The sequence below is a fragment of the Choristoneura fumiferana genome, chromosome 12 (assembly GCF_025370935.1).
Source record: "Choristoneura fumiferana chromosome 12, NRCan_CFum_1, whole genome shotgun sequence".
In the NCBI taxonomy this organism is placed as follows: domain Eukaryota; kingdom Metazoa; phylum Arthropoda; class Insecta; order Lepidoptera; family Tortricidae; genus Choristoneura; species Choristoneura fumiferana.
This window is the reverse complement of record NC_133483.1, coordinates 3,495,116-3,505,606: the sequence shown is the minus strand read 5'-3', so window position 1 is coordinate 3,505,606 and position 10,491 is coordinate 3,495,116. Positions and strand designations below refer to the sequence as shown.

At 36.4% G+C, this 10,491-nt stretch overlaps 1 protein-coding gene across 1 annotated transcript in view; it reads left to right on the top strand.

Annotated features, from left to right (window-relative positions):
- Nucleotides 1–4,622: 4,622 nt before the first annotated feature.
- LOC141433136 (uncharacterized) overlaps nt 4,623–10,491 on the top strand; it is a 76,148-nt gene continuing 70,279 nt past the window's right edge. The window contains exon 1 of the mRNA XM_074095004.1: nt 4,623–5,637. The gene's annotated coding sequence lies outside the window, so the exon portion shown is untranslated. The remainder of the gene's footprint in view (nt 5,638–10,491) is intronic.

The following is a 10,491-nucleotide window of genomic DNA, read 5'->3' as shown; positions in this document are numbered from 1 at the left end:
AAGAAAATGTTATTCCAAGTAAGTGTCAATTATCTTTGCATATTCACCGATTTAGGGAGATGGGGTGAAAAATATTATAATAATACCCAGCTAAGCAATGAACACAAGTTGTAAAATGTAGGTGCGGTTTAAAAAACTAATTGCTTAATAATTTTATTTTCTATTTCAGATATTATTAAAAAGGACACCAAATCTAAACATAATAAAAAAGAAGTGATTACTGGACCAGGTATGTTACAAGCATAATTTATTCATCAGACGGTTTATGTGATATTTTTTATCATTATTATTTCCTTTATTCATGTTCAATCTGATACTCGGTTTTTTTACTAAAATCACAATAACACAGTGACGGATATATAATACAAAAGAAACATTATTAAAGGTAAACCAAAAATATATGACTATTGTCAAGAGGGCGCTATTGTTCTTATTTATATGGCAATAGTTGAGTATAGTCGGAACAATGACATCTTGACTTGTCTACAACCTTTACCTGTTAGGTCTGATGTTAATTTGGAAAGGTTTTGTAGTGAAATAGTTTCATTCCCGAACGTTTTTTTTTTCAGTAGATTATTATAAACATTATTTACAATGATCCGTTGTTGACTACAAACAGTTTTGGGCATTTTTGTTATTGTTCAAAGAAACCGCCACAGTGACACTGACAATCATTAAAATTATTGACAGTCTAAGAAATGAGTTCCAATGAAATTCCGCAACATGGCGAGTAGTCATATATTTCTGGTCAGGCTTTAAAAGCGAAATATAAAATACATACATACATACATACATAAAATCACGCCTCTTTCCCAGCGGGGTAGGCAGAGACTCCATCCTTCCACTTGCTACGATTCTGGCATACAACTCTCGCTTCCTCTACATTCATCAATCTCTTCATGCAGGCACGTCGGTTTAGAGTACTCCTGAGTTCCTGACCCGACCTTTCTTCAGAATGTCCCCGATTTGATCATGGTACTTTCGTCTAGGCCTTCCTCTCCACCACCTAAAACTAAGACACCCCTCTACTACCCCAGAGGGAGGGAGGGGTGTTGGTACTAGCACCCCTCTATGCACAGCCAGACGAGCTCTTTTGGAGATTTTCTGGCTATTTATAAAGGTGTGCTATGCTCCATTCACTATATTACCAGCCTTTAGTCTCCTTTCAATATCACTTTCACACCTTCGATTCCTAGTAAACATCGATCCCAGGTACACAAATTCATTCACTTGCTCCAAGTTTTTGTCACCAATCCGGACACACACTTCCGTTACGTTTTCTTCCGTTTCAAATACCATAACTTTCGTCTTTTTTACGTCGTGTTTGTTTCGTCGTTTTGTCGAAATTATTTGTAAAAACACATTTGAAGTTCATAATGGTGTTTTGTTTTTTCATTTATTGTTATATTTGTTATTGAACATAATCAAGTAGCTTGTTTAATTTTTAGATTACGGAACCAAGAGAGCGGAGGAGATTTTCGAGGGCTGGTGCCAAACCTTGCAGGCCGAAAGTGATGAAGACGAGGAAGATGATATTGGTGATATTGATGATAAGCCAACTCCCGTCGACATCACATGCGAAGAGTCCGCTATATTGCCACCAAATTTAGCCGAAGACGTTCGTCAATGGCTGGAAGACGAAGACGCAGACGCTGACAAAACTATAACGACTATGCTACCGATCGACCATCTGACATTTGACTGGACATGCGACCATACATCGTTTAAAGGACAGCGTGAGATATTTACAGCCACACCTGGACCCACATTTGATTTAGATGACACCACGACCCCACTTGATATATTCCGAAAAATCTTCGACGATCACCTCCTAGATCTAATAGTTACACAGACGAACAAGCACTCCAACTTATTAATTGACCAGATAACAACCGAACACTCAAGACTCATTAAATGGGAAAACACCGACAGAGAGGAGATACTCATTTTCCTTTCTATACTCATTTTGCAAGGGTTAGCCCCACTTAATGTCGAATCCGACTACTTTAAGGAGAATGGGTATCTCACCCTGAAATATTTTAAAAACCTCATGACATATAACCGATTTACTCTACTGAAACGAATGATACATTTTTCTGACAATATGACTGACCTGAGGGGACTCACATGTGCCCAAAAAAAGCTTCGGAAGATACAGCCTGTACTTGACCACTTAAATGAGAAGTTCGGCAAGCTGTATATTCCGAAGCAAAACATAGCCATAGACGAATCACTCCTCAAATGGCACGGTCGGCTGTCCTTTGCACAAAAAATCGCCACAAAAGCTGCCAAAGTTGGCGTAAAAAGCTACGAGTTGTGCGAGTCCGACACGGGCTATTTGTGGAGCTTTTTCGTATACACAGGAAAGGACGCGAAGACTACTGACGGCAAAGACAGACAGGACGAAAATGAACAGCCCGACAGTGACTTGACTGACGAACCTGTGTCAACTTCTGCGTCTTCGATGCCTCCACCTCCCACGAACGCCACTGCACAGATTGTCCAAAGCCTTGCAAAGCCATTGCTGGGGTTGGGGTACACGTTAATAATGGACAATTTTTATAATTCGCCATTATTAGCACGGTACCTCAAATCCCAAAAGACAGATTGTTTCGGGACACTGCGGGTAAACCGCGAATTTGTGCCCGAGGCAATTAAGTCTCTCGCAAAGACGGAGATGCGGGTCGGAGAACTTGTCCAGACCTTTTCAAGGGACGTGAGCATCGTTTTGTGGCGTGACACAAATATAGTGGCCATGATTTCGACTTTCCACGAAGGTGAGGTGGGTGGAAAGGAGAAATACGGCCGCTATAAGTACAAGCCCCAAGCTGTTTTAGATTACAACATTTCAATGGGCGGCGTGGATAGGAAAGATCAATTGCTATCTGCGCACCCCATTGAAAGGTCAAAAAATATGGCGTGGTACAAAAAAGTTTTCCGTCGGCTTTTAAATGTATCGATCCATAATGCGTTCGTCATATTTAAAAGCCGAAACACAAACATCACAAATCGGGCATTTCGACGACGCTTGGCCGATGAAATGATTGCAGTATATTTGCCACCTCGTGTAAATTGCAATCCCCTTGTGAAAACAAGAGCAATTATACAGTCCCCAGGAGGACAAAAAAGACCCATTCTCCAAGGTAACCATTTCATCGGCCAAGGGCCATCGAAAAATGCTCGATGCCACTGGTGCAGGAAGTCTCGCTCGAAATATATCTGTAAGCAATGTGAGGTGACACTTTGCTTAGAGATATGTTTTGAGGAGTACCATACGAAATATTAGGGTGCCGTTCAAGTCATAAAAACTTCTTGCATATTTTCATTTAACTACTGACAAAATTCATAATAAACAATTTGCATAAAAACTAAATTCATAATTGTAATATACATTATATTTAACTAACAGAACAGTCAATAATCATACTAAAATCAGTCATAATGTTCATTTCATAACTACATAAGGTATAATATTACTAGATATAATATACTTTTAAATTTGGCATAATTACAAAAATTCATAACAACGTTTAAACTAATAATTGGCAACATTTTATGTGGCAAATGGTTATGAAGCAAATAATTTACTTAGGCAAATAACAAATAGTTAAATGTCATTTGGGCAAATATAAACTGCAGAATTGCTTTTCTAATGGCTCGGCGAAAATTATTTCGAAATTTTACCGAGTGGTCGAAAAATCTTCTTTACCTATTTCACCTTAATTAGTGTATAGATATCATTGATTAATATTGTAAATCTGTTTTAAAAAAAAATATGTATTAAGATTGGTTTTTTGGAATCTTTTTTGTATTTTTTATTTCAGTTCCAAATTTTTACTTTTACGCTCATCCCGTAAAACCTAAATTGAAAATACAAACTGAAAAATATAGAACTGCTGCACTGTAAATGTAAATTCATTATTTCTATACATTAAAATTATGGTATTCGTATTAAATGAAAATTCGCCAATTGTTTTTATGCAAATCATAGCACACCCAAAATATTAGGACTAAGATTGTACAAAAAATATTAAGATAGATTTTCATCCAAGAAATACTTTTGAATTTCTACTCTTTTTTGCCAGGCTATAAATACATTATAATCATTAATTTGGTATCTGGTCATTTGTAGTCTGGTAAAGAATGACCACTTCACTACTTTTTATGCTTGGTATATAGTTGCGTTGCGATTAGTTTCAGGTGCGGTGGAGTCACTGTGGAGTCACTTACAGACTGGCTAAAACCAAAAAGTCGTTCCTGGGAAATTGCATACGTTTTTATAATAAAATTCCAAAAAATATTATAAATGAAACGGATACAAAATTCAGATCTATTGTCAAGAAGACATTAATATCAAAGGCGTATTATAAAGTTAATGATTATATCATGGACAGGGATATTTGGAAATAATTCCGATCCGCATTAGCGATCCCTTCAAATAGCGAACCTACTGTGTTAAAAATGAAGTTGTGTTAAATACTTGTGATGTATAGATATCATTTAATAATATTGTAAATCTGTTAAAAAAAATATATACCTCGTTGAGTTTCTTGCCGGATTCTTCTCAGCAGAGGTTATTCCGAACCGGTGGTAGATTTTTTTGACATTCATAAACTGTGCTTGTTGTAGCCTAAATAGAATAAAGTTATTTTGACTTTGACTTTGACTTTGAATGCCTCAAGGCCGCCTTTTGTGAGTTAAGTTTTTTCTTTTGTGCAATACAGATTAAATAAATAAATTAAAATTTGTCATGTAAAAAAAATACAATACAATTCCAACCACATTCGATCGTTTTTTATCCACTGCCTAACAGCAGTTTGCTACAACCTCTTTAAATGCCTATCCTTTATAATAACAGCAGTTGAATTAAATTTCCGGGATTTTATTAAATTCCCGTGGGAATTCCCTAAAATTACATCGTGGTTTTCATTGACGTTAAATTAAAACACCCATGCCAAATTTCATGACTCTAAGCCCAGCGGTTATTAGTTCGAGATTTTATACCTGTCCCGTGGGAACATCGGAATAAAAAGTATCCTATGTTTTAATCCAGGTTTTAAACTAACTTTTTGCCAAATCCGTCCAGCTGTTTCAGCGTGAAGAAGTAACAAACATACTCACTCACAAACTTTCACATTTATAATATTAGTAGGATAGGATTTATTTAAAAAATACAGTCTAACGTAGAACCACCTTATTTTTTTAAGTCTGAATAAATAACGACTGCATAACTGATAAAGACTCGAACATAAAGTAAATGAAAAGAGGTAAAACATTTGCAAATATTAAGTTATCTACATTAAACTATTTATAGACCGTAATACTTAAAATAACATATGTTCAATTCTAAAACACCGCATAGACCCGGTGGCGCCCGTTGTGTTCCGAACCTAACGGGCCGCCATGTTTGTTTACTTTCGAGTTTCGGCAGTTGAGTGCACTGTCCCTAACACGTGCTGAGTTTTTTCGTAACGGCTTTGTTTATTTACCTTAAAATCAGTGTTATTCTATGTAATAACGGTTTAGTTTGTGTAATTGTGGTTTCCTAGGTACAGACTGTGATTTATAATGTGTTTGTGTCGTGTGATATTGTGGTTTGAAGGGTTTTAGTTCGACTGAAAACAAAAAACTTCGGTGGTACGTACATAATTTTTGTTATTTAGACTCATAGAACCGTAATTTACGTGATTATTGCAAAATATATTCATTCTAATTTATGATTATTAGTTGCTTTTTCTAATTAGAACTATATTTTGGTTCTTGACTTTCTAAATTAGCCACAAATAAATCACGATTCAAAGAAACAATTTCGCCCCGTCTTGCGTTACATATCTAAAAATGAAATGATGTTTACTATACAATTTTATATGAACACTTATACTGTATTTGGCATCAAATGAAAGAACAACTAATCTACTTTTTTTTAAATGTAAACAAAAAGGGTGTTATCGCTTTAGTTTTTTTTCTAAAAATACATTTCTGCTTGAAGAGTTCAATTTTATCAGTGTGTCAGTTTTACGCATTTTTTATAATTATTTTCAATATTGTAATCCATAAAATAAGTAACTACATCAAATCTTTGTTTAATTGGCTTTTATGTGTAAAATAAACATAGCAAATGGTCCAGTAGAAGCCAAGTTATGAATTTTTCAATAAAACACGGCATCTCGCGGAGAATTTGCAAAAATGACAGAGCAATATAGGCCACCATTTTTAAAATCCAAAAGCAAGTGAGTGGTCGCAATTTTACAGTTAGTAATTTTTTTTGCCAAATTATTGTTTCAAAAATAATTACTTAGTCATGTTTCATATTACCAAGTATTATTTAGTGAAATGTATCGTTTAGCATAAAGCACTCTTCCCTTTCTGTGATTGGTTCCTGTGCAAAGTGTCATTTTGAAAAAACATTTTTTTGGAATGTAATATTAGCCAAAGGAAAACGTTTGCTTAATAAACTTTTGTCATAATAAAACTTGGCAATGTAAAATTATGCCAAATGAATAAAATGTGAAATGTTAATATGCCAAAGATTCGTTTGGGAAATGAAACTACTGCGATAAGTTTCTGGGAAGTAAAATTTGGCGAAAAATATTTTGTTGAAACAGCAGTACACCTCTTGATACGTATGAGTTAGCAGAACGTCGCCAAATTATACTTTCAAATTCACTGCTTGTGAAATTTCGTAGACAACTCATATTGCCGCAAATATTACAGGAGAAACGTTCAAGTTCGGTATTTCACAATTTCATCCTCTTATTTGTTATTCGGGAGAGCTGCAGCGTTTCGATAAGTTCAAAACTTGGCCATTTGCGAGCCGGCGGCTGCTTTGCATACCTCCTCGTGTAAAGATTGCACGTTATCGTCGCAACGTTACGTCACTATGTTATTCATGGGAATAGTATTTTATGCTTCAGTTGTATAAGAGGGGCCAAAGGCGAGTGGCGTGGGTTACGATGTGAGCATAGCGAACATCGTACGAAGAAGACGCCACGAGCTTTTTTTGACTTAATTATATACAATGTTGAATACAATACTAATGCGAAAGTCTTGTCGGATAGGTGAATTAACACGTACTACATTATCTTTGGCGCATAGCTGAACTCACGCAAAAGAAGTCATCTTTTGTCGGATAGTGGAACTTCCACGAAAGGGGCAGAGCAAAGCTCAGTCGCCCAGGTGCTAACTGTTATAAGGATAATTCAATTTCCTAGTATTGGGAAGGGAACGACCAATTATAAGTAAGCTCGTACAAAACTCTTAACTTTTCGAGGAGGTACTTAAAATACAACTCAATTATAACTTTTCGTACTTAGCTTGTTGAACTTGTAAGAAATGGTCGAGAACACTCAATGTTGTACTTATGATGGTACTCAGCATGGTGGGTAGAGCCCGTTAAGAAAGTAGAGACATAAATAGATAAGACGTTTAGTACCCTAGACTAGACGACCGAGGTTTCTGTTAGATCGTGTTTTTTAACCCCCGACGCCAACCAAACAAAGTTTTTTCATGCATCCCTTAACTATTATACTACTCACCTAGATTTTTTTTCCTGAATCCCCCTGGTTGGGAAGTCCTGCTATAAACAAAAGGGTTAGGGTTGGTCAAGGAAGAAACCAACGGGAAACAATAAAAAAGATCTGATCCAACCCTCGCAGAACCTAAAAAAAAATTGAAGAAGCCAAAGTTTAACACAGTTCTCACTCTCAAAGCGGACCACTAACCCTCCCGTTGTTACACACGCCCTATTTGTATACTACGAAATGTAAAATTCGAACTTCGTGTCTTGCTGTCCCGCTGATGCTTATATTATTTAATACGAGAGTGAGAGGGACACGATACAAACTTCTGTTTTCGAATGTCGTAGTAGCCACCCTAAGCACTGCTGAAGCGTAATCTTAATCTGGTACTAATTAAAATCCCTGTTGTTACGTATCTCGTTAATCTCCAGCTTATCTTTAACGCTACGGCTCCTTGCGTATGTTCAAAGCTTCAATTAAACCTTAATTGGAACGAATTTATTAAAATAAAAATATGTATAAATGCTTTATTATTAGTCTGAAATTCTCGTGCAAAGTCCACATCTTATTTTTGTCGACTTTTGAGCTCCTGTAATGCTGATATTACACATTTATATGAAAATCTGAAAAACCACATGCATAGATAATTACGTCTAGTCCATACTTACAAAATTACATCTATTTCTGTTGCCTAGTTTTCAAATGAGACCGGGACTACGTTTGTATGGAGAATGGAACGAAGAATCTTCTCTCAAGTAAAGTCATAGGTATAAGTTTTTAATGTTGCATGCTAAAACTACTTAGCAAAAAAAAAATGTTCAAGTTTCAAAATGTAACACCTTACTGTAGGTAGGTACCATTTTTTATGCAAATAAAGATGATTTATGATTATGATCAAAACTGCGGGAGCATCGACGCCGGAATAGCTCTTTATACACCACATTTGCTTTAAATCGCCGTTCCCAAACTCGGAATACATATAAATCTACTCTTTTATTCCGCTTCCAGTAAATTGTGTTTAAAAGGGAATCATCCACGCGCCTATCCAGCGTCGAGCCTACAGGCTTACGGGCCGCAATTACCCCAGATGTGTTTTTGATTCACAGAACCACATTTCGCGCGAAGTGAAGGAACAACTTTTCTTTCAAAACGAATAATATGATGAATAAAAATGTGCTGGCTACGAGTATAAGGCCATATTTAACCCTTTAACATAAGTTTTGCGATTTAATAAACTAAATAAAACATTTACTTTGCTCGCCCGCGACTATAGTAGAGGTGAGACGTATTTACTGGAATAGGTTTCGGCACGGACGCGTGAGTACGCGTTCCCACCCGCGATTCTTTTAGCGTACGAGTATTTAGGAATACGGCGGCTGACAACGTTCCGCCAACTTGAAAACAAGCATGATACGTGCGCTCACTGCGCTCGTCGCGCTTGGAACTATTCGGAAAACGTCCGGGAACTTCGGGTCTTCGGGATCGACCAACACGCCCTAGCCACTGCGCGATGAATTCCAAGAAAAAGGAGCGAGTTATCATTTGTTCAAATAACACTTTTAAGTAGCATGAACACAAAAAGTCCAGTTTCTTTTGATGCCTTTTCGGTACTTCGACATTCGTAAAACTACTTAGCACGGTGTATATGCAATCACGGGAGCGCATATACGGGAATCATTTTGATTCCGCAATGAGTCAATTGAGTTAAGTACTCGTAGATACTCGTGGACCTAGTCTTTGGATCTAGTCTTTTTGTGGACGCGTACTCGCAAGACTCAGTCCGCGTTTTGCCTAGTACGTCTCACCACGTCGTCGTCGTCGTCGTCGTCGTACGTTTGACTATAGTTGTAAACCAGCGGCTTGTAAGGCGGTAGTTACCGAAACGAATTACCAGCCGCTATACACTGGGTAGATACCCGACTTGAGTATCGAAGAAAAAAACGATTTTTATTTCATTTATTACTGTTAAACTCTTATTTTTGTTATATAGTAGCACTTATTATATTTCCCAAACATCTCTCACGAATAAATTATTTAAAAAGTCCTATTCCACTGCTGTGTCACATTCTGTATGAGAATTTCGAGTTTTTAACACTTTATACAGATGAAAATGACATTGTTTATGTATATTTATGTTAAATGTATCCTATAGTAAATAAATCAGAAACAACAAAAACAAATAACTAAATCATGTGAATATACAATGAAATGTAAGCAGCCGTTTCTAGCCGCTAGGCTAGAAATGTTAGTAACCCTTCACATTTATACCCGCAACCTTAATTATGATAGCTACGATTATACAAGAAATGTGTGTTAATGCAATGCTCACTGTAAGAACACACACAAATCACACAAACCCATCTATCACCACCACACTAAACTAATACGTTCCAAACTCAAACAAACCTCATGTTCAGAGCATCACAACCGTTCACCATGCTACCAGATGTTAGAATAATGTGAGCATAGTAATTCTTTTAGTTAATTGAACCTCCGCAAAGTAACGCCTGATTCAATCAATTATTATTAAAAATATTTTTTTTGCCTCAGGAGTTTTTCATTCATTCACAATTTCATTTTGGTGTTCGCCCATTGGCCACGTTTACCTAATCGACAATGTATCACTGACTTTATAACCCACCTTTACATAAAACAGGGAGTAAAATCCCTTCTTCTGCTGCTTCGAACCCTGCGCCCTTTCGGTACTTTATTAGACAATTTTCACTTGTTTATTTAGGCCTCGAGTAAAGTCACGAATAGAAATATTGATACAGTCTTACAAATAATAATATTATGTGTATTTACGACCTTATAGTAATGTTATAGAGCTGTTTTTTAAGTACTAGTAACGTCAAGATTAATGCTGATACCTATTCAAATACGCAGCTTTGACGGTAATTTTGAAGGTCGAGTGTTTCGATTCATATAAAATATGTTGTTTGAGTCATCATCATCGTCATCATCAAAACCTATA